Consider the following 20565-nt stretch of genomic DNA (forward strand, 5'->3'; position numbering starts at 1 on the left):
TTGTAGGTGAGGTTGACGAGAGTGGCGGTGTGGAGAAATTTGGCAAGGTTGGCATCGTGGTTCTGCTGGTCATGGCCACAGATGGTGACATTGTCTAGGTATGGGAAGGTGGCCCGCAAACCATACCGGTCGACCATTCGGTCCATCTCCCTTTGGAAGACCCAAACCCCGTTAGTGACGCCGAAGGGAACCCTGAGGAAGTGATAGAGACGACCGTCCGCCTCGAAAGCGGTGTATGGGCGGTCTGATTTACGGATGGGGAGCTGGTGGTAGGCGGATTTGAGGTCTACCATTGAGAAGACTCGGTACTGTGCAATCTGATTGGCCATATCAGATATGCGTGGGAGGGGGTACGTGTCGTGCTGCGTGTACCGATTGATGGTCTGGCTGTAGTCCACGACCATTCTGTATTTCTACCCAGTAACGACTACCACTTGGGCTCTCCAGGGGCTGTTGCTGGCCTCGATAATGCCCTCCCGAAGCAGCCGCTGGACCTCGGACCTGATGAAGGTCCTGTCCTGGGCGCTGTACCGTCTGCTCCTGGTGGCGACGGGTTTGCAATCCGGGGTTAGATTGGCGAAGAGGGAAGGCGGATCGACCTTTAGGGTCGTGAGGCTGCACACAGTAGGGGGTGGTAGGGGCCCGCCGAATTTGAGGGTTAGGCTCTGGAGCTCACACTGGAATTCCAGGCCGAGTAGTAGGGCAGCGCAGAGGTTAAGGAGGACGTAGAGGCGGAAGCCGCTGAATTCTATGCCCTGGACCATGAGTGTGAGAGTGCAGAACCCCCGGATCGCGACGGAATGGGATTCGGTGGCCAGGGGAATTCTTTGCTTGGCGTGGTGTACCGCGAGGGAGCAGCGCCTTACCATATCCGGGTGTATGAAGCTTTTGGTGCTCCCAGAGTCCAGCAGGCAAGAGGTCACATGTCCATTGATTTTCACCCTGGTCGAAGCGGTGGCCAGGTTGTGCGGACGAGACTGGTCGATCGTCACTGAGGCGAGTCGTGGTTGGTCATCGCTGACGTCGGATGATGGGGAGCCTGGGGGGCCCAGGTTCTGGAATGCTGTCAGTGTTTATGTCCCGTGGGGGAGACAAAATGGCGGCACCTGAAGATCCTGCGGGGGACAAAATGGCGACGCCCATAAGCCGTATGTTGTGGGGCTTGGACAAGATGGCGGCGCCCATAAGCCGCACGTGGACTGAGGGGGAGAAGATGGCGGCTGCCATTGGCCATGCGTGGCCCCGGGAGGTGAAGATGGCAGTGCCCACTGGCCGCGCATGGTCCGGGGAGGTGAAGATGGTGGTGCCCACTGGCCGCGCGTGGTCCGGGGGGATGAAGATGGCGACGCCCATTGTCTGTAGGCTAGTGGGGATGGGGGCGATAGCATTGACTGCGCAGGCCTGGCACACCATGGCGAAGTGCCCGTTTTTGCCGCAAGTCTTGCAAAGGGCAGCGCGGGCTGGGCAGCGTTGGCCAGGGTGCTTCTGCTGGCCGCAGAAGTAACATCGGGGACCCCCAGGGCGCGGGCTGGTGTGTGGCGCAGGCGTACTGGCTGGGTAAGGCCCCCGCTGGGGTGGCCGTCTGTGGGGTCCACAAGGGGTAGGAGGGGTGGGCCACTTGGCTGGTGGGGTAGGCCTGAATGTTACGTGAGCAACCGTCATGGAGTGCGCTAGCTTCTTTGTTTCAGCTAGGTCGAGCGTGGCCCCTTCTAACAGTCTTTGGTGTATGAGGTCCGACCCAATCCCCGTTACGAACATATCCCGTATATGAAGTTTGGAATGTTCGGTAGCCATAACTGCTTGACAGTCACAGTCCTGGACAAGTGGGATTAGGGCCTGCCAGAAGTCTTCTATGGACTCACCAGGGAGTTGAGAGCGAGTGGCGAGTACGTGCCTGGCGAAGAGCGTGTTCGTTTTCTGTGCGTAGTTTTCTTTGAGAAGCGCCATGGCGTCGCCGTAGTTCGGGGCGTCCTGGATCAGCAGAAACACGTTGGAGCTCAACCTTGAGTACAGGATCTGTATCTTCTGAGCCTCCGGAACAGGGGTGGTCGCTGAGTTGATGTACGCCTCGAAGCAAGCTAGCCAGTGATTAACGTCCTTTTTGGCGTTGCTTGATTGCGGATCCAGCTGCAGGCGGTCTGGTTTGATTCGGATGTCCATCTTTTAGAAAATCTTAGAGCAATAAATTGAGGCACGATCAATTGAACAAAGACTAGAGTTGGATGCAACTGAGGCTTTATTGCTCTAAGATGTGTGGCCTCCCATTGCAGCTGGCAAAATGGCTGCTGAATGGAGGTCGCGCATATTTATACTCCGCCTACTGTGCGGAGCCAGCAGGCAGGGACTACCGGCGAACCTGTAGGTCCTACCTTACATCACCTAATACAGGTGCAACAGTAGTTTACCACACACAGTCCAAAGACGTGCAGGCTTAGGTGGATTGGCCATGATAAATTGCCCTCAGTGACAAAAAAGGTCAGGAGGGGTTATTGGGTGACGGGGATAGGGTGGAAGTGAGGGCTTAAGTGCAGACTCGATGGGCTGAATGGCCTCCTTCTGCACTTTATGTTCTAAGTTCTAGGTTCCTCTGGTGAGGTCAATCTGTGGATTAGAGGACGAGAAGTGCCACGAAAAAGAGAGCGCAGCTGGAACAGGAATGTTTTCATGGTGCGCCACAGCTAAAAATGGTGCTGGTTAAGTGGGCAGCGTTCCTCACCCAGTGGTCGACGGAGCAGCTGGTGGAGTTTTAGAATGGAAAATTCCAGCAGCAGAGGAAAGTGGCTTTGGAGGATTTGGCCAAGGTGGTGGAGCCGCTCAGAGCAGCGATTGAGTGGGTGGAGCAGAGGCAGGAGGCTCCGGGCCTGGCGATCCAGAAGGTGGAGGAGGCTTTAAGGGAGCATTGCTTTGGAGATGGAGTTGGGGATGACTCTGGACAGCCAAAAGAGGCTGAGAGAGAAATTAGAGGACCTGGAGAACCGTTCCTGGAGGCAAAAACTCAGGATCGTCGGGATGCCTGAGGGCATTGAGGGACCGGAGGCCGCCAAATATGTGGTGAGGATGCTGTAGGAGTTGATAGGGGAGGGGGCCTTCCACCAGCCCCTTTACATGGATTGGGCGAACAGGAGGAGGAGGCCGCAGAAGGGGTAGCAGCCCAGTGCGATGTTGGTGAGGCTACACCAATTCTTGGCCAAAGAAAAGATCTTGAAATGGCCAAGGCAGACCAGGAGGTGCACATGGAAAGGGAGTGAGCTGTGGGTCTATCAGGACCTGGGTGTGGAGTTCCAGCAGAGGGCAGTAGAACGTAGCTGCTGATTGGCTGTTGTGAGGGAAATTTGCATACGCGTTGTGCTCACCCTAACTTGAAGGTGTACCTGAGAAAGAGACCCTCGCTTTTCAAGTGAAGACAAGCATCCAGCAGAGGGCAGTAGAGCGGAGCTGCTGATTGGCTGTTGTGGAGGAAATTTGCATACGCCATTGTGCTCACCCCAACTTGAGGTTGTACCTGAGAAAGAGACCCTAGTTGTTCAAGTGAAGACAAGCATCCAGCAGGGGGCAGTAGAGCGGAGCTGCTGATCGGCTGTGGCAGGGGAACTTTGCATACGCCGTTGTGCTCACTCTAACTTGAAGGTGTACCTGAGACAGAGACCCTAGCTGTTCAAGTGGAGACAAGCATCCAGCAGGGGGCAGTAGAGCGGAGCTGCTGATCGGCTGTTGCGGCGGAAATTTGTATTCGCCGTTGTGCTCACCCTAACTTGAAGGTGTACCTGAGAAAGAGACCCTCGCTGTTCAAGTGAAGACAAGCACCAGCAGGTGGCAGTAGAGCGGAGCTGCTGATCAGCTGTTGCGGGGGAAATTTGCATACGCCGTTGTGCTCACCCTAACTTGAAGGTGTACCTGAGAAAGAGACGCTAACTGTTCAAGTGAAGACAAGCAGTCAGCAGAGGGGAGTAGAGCAGAACTGCTGATTGGCTGTTGCGGGGGAAATTTGCATACGCCATTATGCTCACACTAACTTGAAGGTGTACCTGAGAAAGAGACCCTAGCTGTTCAAGTGAAGACAAGCATCCAGCAGAGGGCAATAGAGCAGAACTGCTGATCGGCTGTTGTGGGGGAAATTTGCATACGCCGTTGTGCTCACCCTAACTTGAAGGTGGTTTGTGGAGGAGCTGTTGTCAAGTGACACTTAAACCTGAAACACTTCTTCAGTGTTTCGCTCATTACCACCTGCTCTAACCAAAAAAACCCCAACCGCTGTAAAGAACAAGAGGAAGGTTTGAGGGCAGGTAGAAGTAGAAAGTATTTGAACTGTGACGTCACGGCCTGCAGGTAAGGGATTGGCTGGTGACTGGTAAGTCATTTTTATTTTATTTTCCCTCGGGTGTTAGTGTGTGGGGTGCAGAGGTTGCTGAGCGAGTGCTTGCTGAGAAGGGGAGTGAATAACAGGTAAGCTCGTTCTTTCTTTTTTTATCTAGAGGGGATGGCAGGGAAGGTAGTGCAATGTTCCTCCTGCAGAATGTTTGAGGTGAGGGACGTCGTCAGTGTCCCTGCTGATTTCATCTGTGGGAAGTGCACCCATCTCCAGCTCCTCAGAAACCGCGTTAGCGAACTGGAGCTGGAGCTGGATGAGCTTCGGATCATTCGGGAGGCAGAGGTGGTCATAGATAGAAGCTTCAGGGATGTAGTTACTCCGAAGAATAAAGATAGATGGGTGATGGTGAGAGGGGCTGGGAGGAAGCAGTCAGTACAGGGATCCCCTGTGGTCGTTCCCCTTAGTAACAAGTATACCGCTTTGGATACTGTTGAGGGGGGGTCGACTTACAAGGGGTAAGCCATGGGATACAGGTCTCTGGCACAGAGTCTGTCCCTGTTGCTCAGAAGGGAAGGGGGAGAGGAGTAGAGCATTAGTCATTGGAGACTCCATAGTTAGGGGGATAGATAGGAGATTCTGTGGGAACGAGAGAGACTCTCGTGATGTCTCGGATCGTGTTTTCGGGATCCTTAAGGGGGAGGGGGAACAGCCCCAAGTTGTGGTCCACATAGGTAACAGCGACATAGGTAGGAAAAGGGATAGGGGATAGGAATTCAGGGAGTAGGGTGGAAACTTAGATCTAGGACAAACAGAGTTATTATCTTTGGGTTGTTACCCGTGCCACGTGATAGCGAGACGAGGAATAGGGAGAGAGAGGGTTGAACACGTGGCTGCAGGGATGGTGCAGGAGGGAGGGTTTCAGATTCCTGGATAATTGGGGCTCATTCTGGGGTCGGTGGGACCTCTACAAATGGGATGGTCTACACCTGGACCAGAGGGGTACCAATATCCTGGGGGAGAAATTTGCTAATGCTCTTCGGGGGGGGTTTAAACTAGTTCAGCAGGGGCTTGGGAACCTGAATTGTAGCTCCAGTATACAGGAGGTTGAGAATAGTGAGGTCATGAGTAAGGTTTCAAAGTTGCAGGAGTATACCGGCAGGCAGGAAGGTGGTCTAAAGTGTGTCTTCTTCAATGCCAGGAGCATCTGGAATAAGGTGGGTGAACGTGCGGCATGGGTTGGTACCTGGGACTTCGATGTTGTGGCCATTTCAGATACATGGATAGAGCAGGGACAGGAATGGTTGTTGCAGATGCCAGGGTTTAGATATTTCAGTAAGCGCAGGGAAGGTGGTAAAAGAGGGGGAGGGGTGGCATTGTTAATCAAGGACAGTATTACTGTGGCAGAAAGGACGTTTGATGAGGACTCGTCTACTGAGGTATTATGGGCTGAGGTTAGAAACAGGAAAGGAGAGGTCACCCTGTTAGGGGTTTTCTATAGGCCTCCGAAAAGTTCCAGAGATGTAGAGGAAAGGATTGCAAAGAAGATTCTGGATAGGAGCGAAAGCAACAGGGTAGTTGCTATGGGGGACTTTAACTTTCCAAATATTGACTGGAAACGCTATATTTCGAGTACTTTAGATGGGTCCATTTTTGTTTAATGTGTGCAGGAGAGTTTCCTGACACAGTATGTAGATAGACCAACGAGAGGCGAGGCCATATTGCATTTGGTCATGGGTAATGAACCAGGACAGGTGTTAGATTTGGAGGTATGTGAGCACTTTGGTGATAGTGACCACAATTCGATTACGTGATGGAAATGGTTAGTTATATACCGCAGGGCAAGAGTTATATCTGGGGGAAAGGCAATTATGATGCGATGAGGCAAGACTTAGGATGCATCGGATGGAGAGGAAAACTGCAGGGGATGGGCACAATGGAAATGTGGAGCTTGTTCAAGGAACAGCTACTGCGTGTCCTTGATAAGTATGTACCTGTCAGGCAGGGAGGAAGTGGTCGAGCAAGGGAACCGTGGTTTACTAACCGTGGGCAGCACGGTAGCATTGTGGATAGCACAATTGCTTCACAGCTCCAGGGTCCCAGGTTTGATTCCGACTTGGGCCACTGTCTGTGCGGAGTCTGCACATCCTCCCCTTGTGTGCGTGGGTTTCCTCCGGGTGCTCCGCTTTCCTCCCACAGTCCAAACATGTGCGGGTTAGGTGGATTGACCATGATAAATTGCCCTTAGTGTCGAAAATTGCCCTTAGTGTTGGGTGTGGTTATTGGGTTATGGGGATCGGGTGGAGGTGTTGACCTTGGGTAGGATGCTCTTTCCAAGAGCCGGTGCAGTCTCGATGGGCCGAATGGCCTCCTTCTGCACTGTAAATTCTATCTTCTATGTTTCTAAAGCAGTCAAAACACTTGTCAAGAGGAAGAAGGAGGCTTATGCAAAGATGAGACATGAAGGTTCAGTTAGGGCGCTCGAGAGTTACAAGTTAGCTAGGAAGGACCTAAAGAGAGAGCTAAGTAGAGCCAGGAGGGGACATGAGAAGTCTTTGGCAGGTAGGATCAAGGATAACCCTCAAGCTTTCTGTAGATATGTCAGGAATGAACGAATGACTAGGGTAGGAGTAGGGCCAGTCAAGGACAGTAGCGGGAAGTTGTGCGTGGATGTCCGAGGAGATAGGAGAGGTGCTAAATGAATATTTTTCGTCAGTATTCACACAGGAAAACGACAATGTTGTCGAGGAGAATACTGAGATTCAGGCTACTAGACTAGAAGGGCTTGAGGTTCATAAGGAGGAGGTGTTAGCAATTCTGGAAAGTGTGAAAATAGATAAGTCCCCTGGGCCGGATGGGATTTATCCTAGGATTCTCTGGGAAGCTAGGGAGGAGATTGCTGAGCCTTTGGCTTTGATCTTTAAGTCATCTTTGTCTACAGGAATAGTGCCAGAAGACTGAAGGATAGCAAATGTTTTCCCCTTGTTCAAGAAGGGGAGTAGAGACAACCCCTGTAACTAGAGACCAGTGAGCCTTACTTCTGTTGTGAGCAAAATCTTGGAAAGGTTTATAAGAGATAGGATGTATAATCATCTGGAAAAGAATCATTTGATTAGAGATAGGCAACATGGTTTTGTGAAGGCTAGGTCGTACCTCACAAACCTTATTGAGTTCTTTGAGAAGGTGACCAAACAGGTAGATGAGGGTAAAGCAGTTGATGTGGTGTATATGGATTTCAGTAAAACATTTGAAAAAGTTCCCTACGGTAGGCTACTGCAGAAAATACGGAGGCATGGGATTCAGGGTGATTTAGCAGTTTGGATCAGAAATTGGCTAGCTGGAAGAAGACAAAGGGTGGTGGTTGATGGGAAATGTTCAGACTGGAGTCCAGTTACTAGTGGTGTACCACAAGGATCTGTTTTGGTGCCATTGCTGTTTGTCATTTTCATAAATGACCTGGAGGAGCGCGTAGAAGGATGTGTGAGTAAATTTGCAGATGACACTAAAGTCGGTGGAGTTGTGGACAATGCGGACGGATGTTACAAGTTACAGAGGGACATAGATAAGCTGCAGCACTGGGCTGAGAGGTGGCAAATGGAGTTTAATGCAGAAAAGTGTGGAGTGATTCATTTTGGAAGGAATAACAGGAAGACAGAATACTGGGCTAATGATAAGATTCTTGGCAGTGTGGATGAGCAGAGAGATCTCGGTGTCCATGTACATAAATCCCTGAAAGTAGCCACCCAGGTTGAGAGGGTTGTTAAGAAGGCGTACGGTGTGTTAGCTTTTATTGGTAGAGGGATTGAGTTTCGGAGCCATGAGGTCATGTTGCAGCTGTACAAAACTCTGGTGCGGCCGCATTTGGAGTATTGCGTGCAATTCTGGTCGGCGCATTATAGGAAGGATGTGGAAGCACTGGAAAGGGTGCAGAGGAGATTTACCAGAATGTTGCCTGGTATGGAGGGAAGATCTTATGAGGAAAGGCTGAGGGACTTGAGGCTGTTTTCATTAGAGAGAAGAAGGTTAAGACGTGACTTAATTGAGGCATACAAGATGATCAGAGGATTGGATAGGGTGGACAGTGAGAGTCTTCTTCCTCGGATGGTGATGTCTAGCACGAGGGGACATAGCTTTAAATTGAGGGGAGATAGATATTGGGTTATTGGGTTGATGTGTTGTTCTTCTAATATTTTGTGTATATTTGTTAAATGCCTTGAATAAAAATGTTTTAAAAAAAGATTCGAATGCCATTTTTGCCTCTTCCTCCTCTGCCACCAACAATTCTTGTAAATTACAGATGGTACATCTGGAGCACGCCATTTCTAGTGATATTGAAAGAGATATCTGCTGTCACTTGTGTGCTTTGATCTTTTTGCCTTTGTAAGGACTTAAAAAAATGAACCCACTCTCAACGCTGTTGCTTTATTTCAGTTCTGATGCTCCCACTCTTATTTTGCAGGAGCTGCTATTAGCAAGGTGCTCCCAATCAACAAACTGCCGAGTGTGTGAATAATGCTGGAAAACCATTTATTCGTTGATAATAGCACTGTCGCCTACGAGTCAGGTGGTGGGATTGCAGCACCTGATCCAATTTGACACTACAGTGTGGCACTGAGGGCCTGATAGGCTGAACGGCCAGTAGCCTTTTGAATGTGACATTAATGTGAGCCCCAATCTGCACAATAAGGTAGCTGTAAAGGTTCTGACGGTGCTATTTGAAGCAGAACGGTGAAGTTCTCCTGGTGTCCTGGCTAACATTTATGCTTTAACTGACAACACTAAAGCTAATTGGAGTCGGGTTTCCACAGAGATTCTGGTAATCATTCGCTACAAGCTCAGCAGAAGATTGAAACTCCAGAGAAGTTGCATAAAAGAGCAATTATGCTGAAGCCCCAGATTCTTGTTGATCGCCTGCCAAAATATGATGGAAGATTGGGAGAACCAATATGGGAAAGCCATCACTTTATCTGATCATCTGTCTCACCGCTGTTTGCTCGAAGCTTGCTGTGCACAAATTAACTGCTGCACTTGCCTGCAAAGTAATATTGGCCAAACTTCAAAAGTCCATTTCTTTTGATTTTGTTCTGAAGTTCCTTATTGGCTGTGAGCATGTTGGTCTGTCCGAGGGAGGTGAAAGGTGAAATATCATAGATTATCATAGAATTTACAGAGTAGAAGGAGGCCATTCGGCCCATCGAGTCTGCACCGGCTCTTGGAAAGAGCACCCCACCCAAGGTCAACACCTCCACCCTATCCCCATAACCCAGTAACCCCACCCAACACTAAGGGCAATTTTGGACACTAAGGGCAATTTATCATGGCCAATCCACCTAACCTGCACATCTTTGGACTGTGGGAGGAAACCGGAGCACCCGGAGGAAACCCACGCACACACGGGGAGGATGTGCAGACTCCGCACAGACAGTGACCCAAGCCGGAATCGAACCTGGGACCCTGGAGCTGTGAAGCAATTGTGCTATCCACAAGGCTACCGTGCTGCCCCAGCATATAAATGCATGCTTTAATTTTATCAGACATCCAGGCATGTTTTTATTTTCTCTTTGTTTGCATAGTTTTCCTCAATCGTCAAATCTTAACATTTAGGAAGCAGGATTAAGAAGCGGCATGATGGCACAGTGGTTGGCACTGCTGCCTGACAGCGTCAGAGACCCAAGTTCGATTCTAACCTCGGGTGAATGTCTGTGTGGCGTTTGCATATTCCCCCCGTATCTGTGTGGGTTTCCGCCGGCTCCTCCCGTTTTCTCCCACAGTCCAAAGATGTGCAGGTTAGGTGGATTGGTTATGCTAAATTGCCCCTAGGTGGGGTTATGGGGATAGGGTGGGGGATTGGGCCTAGGTAGTGTCATAATATGCACCCATGAGGTAAAAACAGGCAGTGACAGACACCCAGGTTAGCCAATCAACATACAGGAAAGAACACAACCAATCACCAAACAGAACACCAGAGGGGGGCTTCCAACTATAAAACACACGAGGCATCAGCACACCGCCTCTTTCCACTGGTGACAACTGTAGTGACAGTCAGGGTGTATATATCAGTCAGCACCTTCTACACGTGGATCAGAGCTAGCCTGGTCTAGTAAGTTAGAGTTAATACACTCAGAGTAGTAGAGTGTCAACCCACAGCCAGCTGTGTGCATTGTTACAGAAGTTCAATAAATCGTATTGAGCCAACACCTAAGTTTGGTGTCTGCTTTACAGTTCATCTGCATCCTGTTGCAGTCTGTGTTACCCCAGGGTGAATAACACGACAGGTAGGGTGCTCTTTCAGAGAGTCAGTGCAGATTCGATGGGCTGAATGGCCTCTTCTGCACTGTAGGGATTCCATGATTCTATGAAAATTTAAATGCTTGTTGCTGTTATGTGCTTGCTAGTTGAAATGTTTCTGTAATATCCTCAGGCAATTCAGAAAGCCATTGAAATAATAACAATGGGCAGAGGGAAAACAGTTGTATTTTGAATATGGCTACTGGGTATCGTGGATGAGTGCTTTGAGAGGTATGTAATGGATGACTGGTATCACATGTTAGCAAGTAAACAGAAAATATTCCTTGCTATTTTGTAGAAAAGGTGCATTCTAGGCTGTAGCTAACAATTTCAGCTGACCTCATTCATGCCTCTGTACCACTGGACTCAACTATTCCAATGTATTCCTGGCTGACCTCCAATGTTCTACTCTCACCACGCACAATTTTGAATTGCACCAATGCCAAGGTCATTTTGCTGCAAATTTACCATCAAAGCTCTGCTGTGGGATTCTCCATCGGCGGGATTCTCCGTCGGCGGGATTCTCCGCTTCGCTGGCAGTGTACCCACGCCCGCGGGTTTCCCGACGACGTGGGTGTGGCCACAATGGGAGACCCCATTGGCCGGCTGCGGGAACGGAGAATCCTGCCCCTAATGTCCATATTCTCCTGGTTATTAACTAAAAAGATGTTAGAAAGATGAATGAAGAATTCACACAATCCACTTTAATCATGGAAAGATGCTCAACAAAGTTGCTATCATTCATGATGATAAATGCAAACCCACCTGAATCAGGAAACAAATGGTCAATACAAAGTGGGAGTAAAAACTCAATGTCAGAGGGGGCAGACAATGGGCGGGTGTGGATCAGCTGCTCATTATATGCCTAACCTAATATCTCTTTGTCAGGATTTTAAACCAGCAATGATGAAGGGACTGTAATATATATATATATATCCAGACAGCTGAAGCACAATGAAAATTTCCAAGAGGGGGAAATTGGGTGAGATGTACAAATGGTCATAGAATCATAGAATCCCTACAATGCAGAAGGAGGCCATTCGGCCCATGGAGTCTGCACCAGCCCTCTGAAAGAACACCCTACCTAGTCCCAATTCCCCCACCCTATACCCTTAAATCCATATAGGGGCAATTTAGCAAAGCCAATCCACCTAACCTGCACATAGGGGCTGGTTTAGCACAGGGCTAAATAGCTGGATTTTAAAGCAGGCCTAGCAGTGCAGGTTCAATTCCCGTACCAGCCTCCCCAAGCAGGCGCCGGAATGTGGTGACTAGGGGCTTTTCACAGGAACTTCATTTGAAGCCTACTTGTGACAATAAGCGATTTTCATTTCATTTAATTTCTTTGGACTGTGGGAGGAAACCAGAGCACCCGGAGGAAACCCCCGCAGACACAGGGGGAAAGTGCAAACTCCACACAGACAGTCAATGCACAATAACATGTCAAATAGGTAAGGACAGAGTAGACAATACAATTCCAGCATAAAACCAGTCAATGGAACAAAGGGAATAATGGAACGCAGTTAGAAAACAATAACTGTACCAATCATATGTTGCTTTAAATCATCATCTGGATCTTGGGCCCTTGTTTAAAACCAAGAATATTCATGAGCACTAACATTTCATTTCAAATGACTGTTAGGGTGATAACCATTCATGCACAGAAGAATGTACAACACTTTGCTCTCAGAGCTGTTACCAGGCACTTCAGCATTGAGCACAGCTGGACTTGAATGTCCTGTACTTCAAACAGTTCTCTGTTTTGCATTTTTTAACCAGCGTATATTTTGTACAACGAAGCTACACTGCCCAGTTATAGACAATGCCCGACTAGTTTAGAGCATCTCCTTTATGCATTTAAAAACAGACAATTGCCTTTTTTGTTCATAACTTACAGTCTGCCAATGAAATTGCAACAAGGTGAGTTTCCTAAAAATACACTTGAATTCTAAGCATTTAATGCCGACTGCCTTGATGGCAACTTATTTATGATGTAGAGAAATACGGAATTTACACAAGTAGATCAGACGAAAAAACAGACCTTAGAGGTGCTTGCTAGAGTGGACATGTTGGTAGTGGGGTTGGGCTGCCAGCCCAACCGTCACCCTCCGCTCCTCTCCCCACCACAGAAAGCAGGGGAATTGGGTAGGAGTACCCCACCCCGATTCTCGGCATCTGGAAAATAGTCCCCAATTTAGCGGTGGGCAGGAATGGCCTGGCAAGAGAACCCCATCTCGTAGTCACTTCACTCACTTACAATGACACCTTCACCTTCTGGGTCAACTTCAGACTTGGGGTAGGGCACCCTGTGTTGGTATTGGGGTGAGGGAGGTGAACTCAAGGTTGGCATTGGGGATGGCAGGGGAGGGGTGTGCGAACCCAATGTTAGCATTGAGGGTGGGGTGAGTGACCCCAATGTTAGCGTGGGGTGGGGGGGGTGACCCCAATGTTGGCATTCGGGGTGGGCGTCTGAATCCAATATTGGCATTGGGGGTGGGGTGGGGGTGAACCCAAGGTTGGCATTGGGGGTGGGTGTTGAACCCAATATTGGCATTGGGGATTGGGGTGAACCCGATGTTGGGGTAGGGGGGTGAAGCCAATATTGTTGTTGAGGGTGGGGAGTGAATCCAATGTTGGTGTTGGCAGGGGGGGGGTGTGAACCCAACTCTGTCAGGCCCATCTTGGCAGATTGACAGTGTAAACCCCTAAAGGTCTGGACTAAAAACTCAAACGTGCAGTTGGAGAGCTACTCGCTGGTTTTCAGTCAGAGCCTGACACGCTTGAAAGAAAAACGGGAAAATTCTGCCCATTGTAATGTACAAGCATTGTATCATCCACCAATATTGGCTTTTACACAAGTGGAATGCCTTGTCACACTCCCTTGTCCAATTTCACAGAGTTTCTCTTCCTCAAGAGTTTAATTAATGGATGCAATTAGGTCCAAAATAGATCTGGGGCGGGGTTCGCCGTTGGGCAACGGCAAAATCGGGAAACATGAATGGTTTTGACACCTAAAACATGGCGGGCGCCGGTTTGACGCCAAATCGCAATTCTCCGGTGCATCGACAGCGACGTCAATGCATTCTACTCCGCACATACAGTAAACACGCTTGGCATATCATGACCGGTATTCTCCAGGGCCTTCGTGATTCTCTGTCTCCACTGGGGGGAATTCCTGGTGACGAGGTCCACTTGTGCTTTTGAAAGTCGCTGATAAGGGAGAGAAAGTGTCCAACATCGCCATAGTTTGCTGACAGTTGTGCCACTGGCTGGGGGGCCCCTGCCAGGACCGGGGAGAGGAGCAGGGGGTGGCCAGGAGGTGGGATGTGGAGTCAGGGAGGATGGGCACAGATCACCATTGCCACAGCCTGCAATGCAGCCATGCAGCTGTGCACGCTAACTGCCCACTGTGAATTTAGGGCGACAGGCCGTATGGGTGTCCACCTCAGGCCAGCCCTTCAGATGCCCTCTGACCATAGCCAATCCACCAACAGGATGGGTGCACTACAACGCAACCAGTGTCATCTTGTTGGTTGGGATAAATGTGTGTGGGGAGTGGAGTGCTAATGTGCAGCTGTACCTTGTCAGCCCCTCGAGTCTCAGGAACGGAGTATCCCACTGCCTACCTCCCACATAATCTGAGGGTGCGGCACATTTCTTGATCCATTACTCTTGTTCAGAAGAAACTCTACCCTGTGACCTAAATACTCTACAGAGTTTTGAAACATTTCACAACTGCGTGCCTTCGCATGAACTTTATTTTTCCAAACATTGGAGAACCTTTTTTCAATCTGTCATCCTGGGCCTGCCTGTTTGGGGCTGAAACAAGAGTTCATCACAACCGCACACTACTCCCTGAATTCCTTGCACAATCTGCTTCATTACCTCTTTAAAAATCCTGTGGGTTGAAAAAACACCAAATGGCAGCCCGTAAAGCTGAATTGGGCCCACGTGCATATTAATAGTCAAAAATGACTTAGACTCAGCACCTATTGTCAAGTTGAACTCGGCTATTTTGTCAGGCATAATTGAAAAAATCTGGCCTCCTGACAATGTTGTGAACCATTTGGCAAAGCATCAGGTGGACTCCATTCCACTACCAGATTTACAGTTTCCTTATAATCCCCACATATTCTACACTAGCATCTTTGGTATTGCTACTATGGGAATACCCCAATTACTCTGTTCCACTTTAGAGATAATGGGGTGAATTTACCGCCGGCAGCGCACCCCTAACTGTGGGGTTCCCTTCAGTGTGGGTGACTACAATGGGAAATCCCATTGGCCAGCGGTGGGAAAGGACCATCCCGCTGCCAGCAACGGAGCGCCGCCGGCAAAACGCGCGGATCGGGAGACAGGGATTTCACCCCAATATTCTCAGTCTCAGGTCCCTTCAGCTCTTGCTCCACTTCCCCTAAAGCCTAAGGCGTTGGATGAGGCCTGCAGAAAACTTGGCTTGCGTTTGGCCTATATCCTTGCATTGGTTTGCTGCACCAAACACCAAAAAGTACTTGCCGATCACGTTGGGTGTAGAAGCAGAGTCCTGTTTTGGGCGTGTTTAGCAGGGTGTTTTTCGAATGACACTGCTGTTTAACGGTGCTTTTCCATTTTGGGGGACTACGGCGAGGAATGCCGTGCTGAGGCAGCACTTGCATTATTTCCTGCACTGGCAAGTCAGCTTATCTTTGCAGGAAGAGTATTCGCGGATCTGGCTGCCATTTATAAATGCTGCCCCGATCTTTCGACCCCCCCACTCCCCCTCAGCATCCCCACCATGTCCCCTGGACCCCGCCCCATACTGCTCTCAACTTATCTCTTACCTCGAGCACCCCCTCGCCCCACATCTTAAGGGCAAGGCACCCTCGGGCCCAATCGCTGGCATTGGCAACTTGGCACTGCCAGCTTGGCACCTTGGTAGTGCCCCTGCCAGACTGGCAGTGCCACCAGGATGGCAGTGCCAAGGTGCCCCACTGTCAGCAGGAGTGTGAAGGTATCACCCTGCCCATGTCCCTGCCACCCAGGGACTCTAATAGCTTGGGAGACCCCCACCCCCCGCCCCCCCAGGGGCAGTTACACCCGATCCACGTTTGTGGAAACCTGTGCTAAACGGCATCATGGCGAGGGCTCTAGGCGAGGCCATTAATGTCCGAGCCCCGATAGAATCAGGTGCAGACATATTTGAATGAGTCTAATGGCTTACTTAAATGTTTTCATCTGGATCTCACCCAGTGAGGGCAAGATCCAGATGATGATGTCTTGCGAGATTCCGTTAAATCTCGTGATGGGTTTCGAGTGTCGCGAAGAGATTCAACTGCCTCATCGCGTCACCAAGTCGGGTGCGGCGAGGCCATTAAATCGCACCCATTGTCTTAACCTGTGAATTTCATTAAATGCAAAAAAAGCTCGTTCCAATTCAACTTAAGTGCAGCTAACCAATTTCTCCCTAATGAGTCTGGTTTTTCAACATTCACCACAATGATGGGTAATTTTGCACATTGCTGTTTGTATGTGACTGGAACCGACACATACTTCCCATTATGGGACTTTTCTCTTCTCCATAACATTGCAATTCTTTGCGTGATTTCTGCATTTGATATTTACTTAACTTTTGACAGTACAGCAATTCAGGAAGCAGACTGACTGATGCACCCATGTCAAACTCAAATGCTACAATTCCCTGCAAATTTCCACTGGACATCTTTGTATTTTGGGTCCTATGAGTCTCAAGCAACCCCTCAGTCTGGTTGTGATCAACAACCACATGCAGTCACTGCAATATCCTCCAGCAAGCATTTTCTCCATTTGTATTTTTCCAATGTGCCTCGGCAAGAAGACCCTTCATCGTGTTCACAAATGGAAAATGTTGGCCTAAGCACCGGTAACAGATCTTTGTTGCACCTCTTCTACTACTAACTTCTATCGTGGGGGCTTTCTGTTTACTTAGCACTAGCTTATTTGCTTCAGCAGACAACTGGGTGGAACTGGAGGATTGTTAACTCTGTCCGCTCTCCAGCCACATTCCACCATGTCCATGGACAATGCTGTTTGAGAAGCTGTGTCGAAAACTAGCTTCGGTAAATGTCAGCAACCTATTGCGTAGGTGCTCACTTTTAAAACCACTGACAAAATCTGTCCTGCAATGCTCGCTCTTGAAATTCTTCAATATATTAATGGTTGGACAGCTTTTTCAATGCCACAATACACTCTCCGAAGGATTTCACACTGGGAAAGATTCCTTGTTCCAAACCAAAAATGAAATGAAACAAGTAGGCTTCAAATGAAGTTACTGTGAAAAGCTCCTAGTCACCACATTCCAGCACCTGTTTGGGGAGGCTGGTACGGGAATTGAACCATGGTGCTGGCCTGCCTTGGTCTGCTTTCAAAGCCAGCGATTTAGACATGTCATAAATAGCTTTCTACGCTCTTCAATAACTTGGGACTGTATCGTTCAAACTGAAAAATGTCTGACATGTCTTTTGGCTTAGCAGGGGTGAGAAAATTTGAGAGAGTTTCATACACTCTCGGGCTTTTTACTTTCCTCCACTGCCTGAATTATCAGCATCTTACGACAATATTATTATCAGTGAAAAACATACACCAAAAGATTCTTAATCATTGCTATACTCTTTCAATCATGCCTGTTGATGCAGCTATCTTCTAAGGCCAGTCCATCCACATGTACAACAACCTTTTCCCCAAGATCTAATTTTTAAGCTTATTTATCAGCAAAAAAAAACCCTCAGGTTCACTGCTGGTTTGCTGGAAGCTTCTCCAACCCAAATTTATTAGGCTTCAAAAATCCACAATCCGACTCTTGTCACCAGACTGTGGCAGGGCAGGAACACTGGAGATTATACATGGTGTTCTAGTACCCAACTGAACTGGTTTATTCCACTTTTCCCATATGCGTGTATGCATAAAGGTCCACAAGAGGGTGATAATACAGGGGGATGCTCGTTGACAGCCACTTGTGTGCAGTTAAGGGAACAGGCATCAGGAAGTGGAGGGGATAGGGGTGTTCACTGAAAGTCATCCCCCTCCCCTTGCATCCAAACCCCCTCACCTCCACCTCTTGTTGGCAATCCCTATCCCACACAACTCACCCCTGTCTCCAAGGATCCAGCTTGGGTAGACTTCCCGGTGGCACTGCTGGCAATGGAGACCTGGCAGACTCCGATCAACCAGCAATTCTTGGGAGTGTAATTTCCACCCCTTCCCCTCCCCAGGGCCTCAATCGCGTGGGAGGCCCGATGCCAGCCACCTCAAAGCCCTCGCACGCAGCTGCAACTACCAGGCCATTACGGCCACTCAACATATGGAACTCGTCGTCCGAGACATCTACGTTGCGGGAGTCCGGTCCAACTACGTGAGACAGCCCCTACTCGAAAAGGGGGCCCTGGACCTGGATCTGACAGTAAAGTCAGCCTCCTCTCTGGAAGTAGCGTTCCAGAGCCTTAACGCGTTCCCGGCTAACCACGCAACCCCCTCGTGGACCCCAGACCAAAGACTACCCCAGGCCTGTGCCGCGCAGCCACCTGCCCTCCATGGGGGGCTACCCTGCTATTTCTGCGGCCAGTCCCAACACCTCTAGTAGCACTGCCCGGCCCGTAACGTGAACTGCAGCAGCTGCGGGAGAAAAGGACATTTCGCCAAAGTTTGCCTGGCCAGGTCCAAGAACTCTAACTCACAGGCCCGATCCTCAGACTCACAGACCCACAGACCCCCGCAGTGTGGCAGCGTGTCTGCCGACTCCGCCCCCTGTAGACGCGTCATCAGCCTCGTGCTATCAGTGGGAGCAGCCATCTTCCAGTCCTCACAGCACGTGCGACTCACGGGGGCTGCCATCTTGGCCATCCTCCCCCACGCTGCCGGCCACGTGCGATCCATGGGGGCTGCCATCTTTGATGCCATCTTCCTCACCGCCCGCCACGCTCGACCAAAGGGGGCTGCCATCTTGGCCGCCATCTGCTACGCCGCTAGACGCGTACGATCAACAAGGGCAGCCATCGCAAAACCGCCCCAGCACCTCCGGCCACGGCGGCTACCCGCAACTCAGCGCGGTCACCTTGGACCAGTCGCGACCCAAGCACCTCCGGAGCTCCATGATGACCGTCCGGGTAAACGGGCACGAGACGCTTTGGCTTTTCGACTCCGGGAGCACAGAGAGCTTCATTCACCCGAACATGGTAAGACGCTGCTCGCTCCCAATTTTCCCGGCGCACCAAACCATCACCCTCGCCTCTGGGTCGCACTCGGTGCAAATCCAAGGGTGCACCAATGCAACCCTAGCAATACAGGGCGCCGAGTGTGCCAATTTTAAATTATATGTGCTCCCAGACCTCTGCGCTCCTCTCCTATTGGGACTAGATTTCCAATGCAACCTCAGGAGCCTAACCCTGAAGTTCAGGGGTCCCCTACCCCCACTCACCATATGCAGCATTGCGACCCTAAAAGTCGACCCTCCCCCACTCTTCGTAAACCTCACCGCCGACTGCAAACCAGTCGCCACCAGAAGCAGGCAGTATAGCATACAGGACAGGACTTTTATCAGGTCCGAGGTCCAGCGTCTCTTGCGGGAGGGAGTCATCGAGGCCAGCAATAGCCCCTGGAGAGCTCAGGTGGTGGTCGTCAAGACCGGGGAAAATAACCGGATGGTTGTAGGTTACAGCCAAACCATAAACCGGTACATGGAACTCGATGCGTACCCCCTTCCCCGGATTGCAGACATGGAAAACTAGATTGCACACTACCGGGTGTTCTCCACGGTGGATCTGAAGTCTGCATACCACCAGCTCCCAAACCGCCCGGAGGACCGCCACTACACGGCTTTTGAGGCAGACGCTGCCTTTTCCACTTCTTCCGGGTCCCCTTTGGCGCCACGAATGGGGTTTCGGTGTTCCAAAGAACAATGGACCGAATGGTGGACCGGTACGGGCTGTGGGCCACATTTCCGTACTTGGATAATGTCACCATCTGCGGCCATGATCAGCAGGACCACGACGCCAACCTCCACAGATTTCTCCAAACCGCCCAAACCCTAAAACTCACGTACAACAAGGAGAAATGCGTTCTCCGCACAACCAGACTCGCCATCCTCGGCTACGTCATGGAAAACGGGGTTCTAGGACCCGACCCTGACCATGTGCAGCCCCTTCTGCAACTCCCCCTCCCCCACTGCCCCAAGGCCCTGAAGAGGTGCCTCGGGTTCTTTTCATAATATGCCCAGTGGGTCCCCAACTATGCGGACAAAGCCCGTCCACTAATCAAGGCCACCATCTTCCCACTGGCGACTGAGGCCCGCCAGGCCTTCAGCTGCATCAAGGCGGACATCGCCAAAGCCGCGATGCGCGCAGTGGACGAATCCGTCCCCTTCCAGGTGGAGAGCGACGCATCAGAGGTCACTCTCGCCGCAAGATGACCGACTACGGGCTAGCCACGATGACCTCTGCCACCCGGGGGTCACCCGGCTTATCCACTATATCAAGGTCCGCAACCTGCCCTACTCCACCGAGGAGGTCAGAGCTATGACCAGGGACTGCCAGATCTGTACGGAGTGTAAACTGCACTTCTATCGACCAGATAAGGCCCACCTGGTAAAGGCATCCTGGTCCTTTGAGCGCCTCAGTATCGATTTCAAAGGGCTCCAATAACCGCAACATATTATTGAGGAGTTCTCCCGCTTCCCCTTTGCAATCCCTTGCCCCGACATGACCACGTCCACCCTCATTAAAGCCCTACATAGTGTCTTCACCCTGTTTGGTTTCCCCAATTATGTCCAGTGACTGGGGCTCATCGTTCATGAACGACGAACTGCGTCAGTACCTAGTAAGGGTATCGTCTCGAGCAGGACTACCAGTTATAACCCCAGGGGAAATGGGCAGGTGGAGAGGGAGAACGCAACAGTCTGGAAGACCATCCTACTGACCCTGCGGTCCAGGAATCTCCCAGTTTCTCACTGGCAGGAGGTCCTC

Source organism: Scyliorhinus torazame, chromosome 15 (assembly GCF_047496885.1).
Source record: "Scyliorhinus torazame isolate Kashiwa2021f chromosome 15, sScyTor2.1, whole genome shotgun sequence".
Lineage (NCBI taxonomy): Eukaryota > Metazoa > Chordata > Chondrichthyes > Carcharhiniformes > Scyliorhinidae > Scyliorhinus > Scyliorhinus torazame.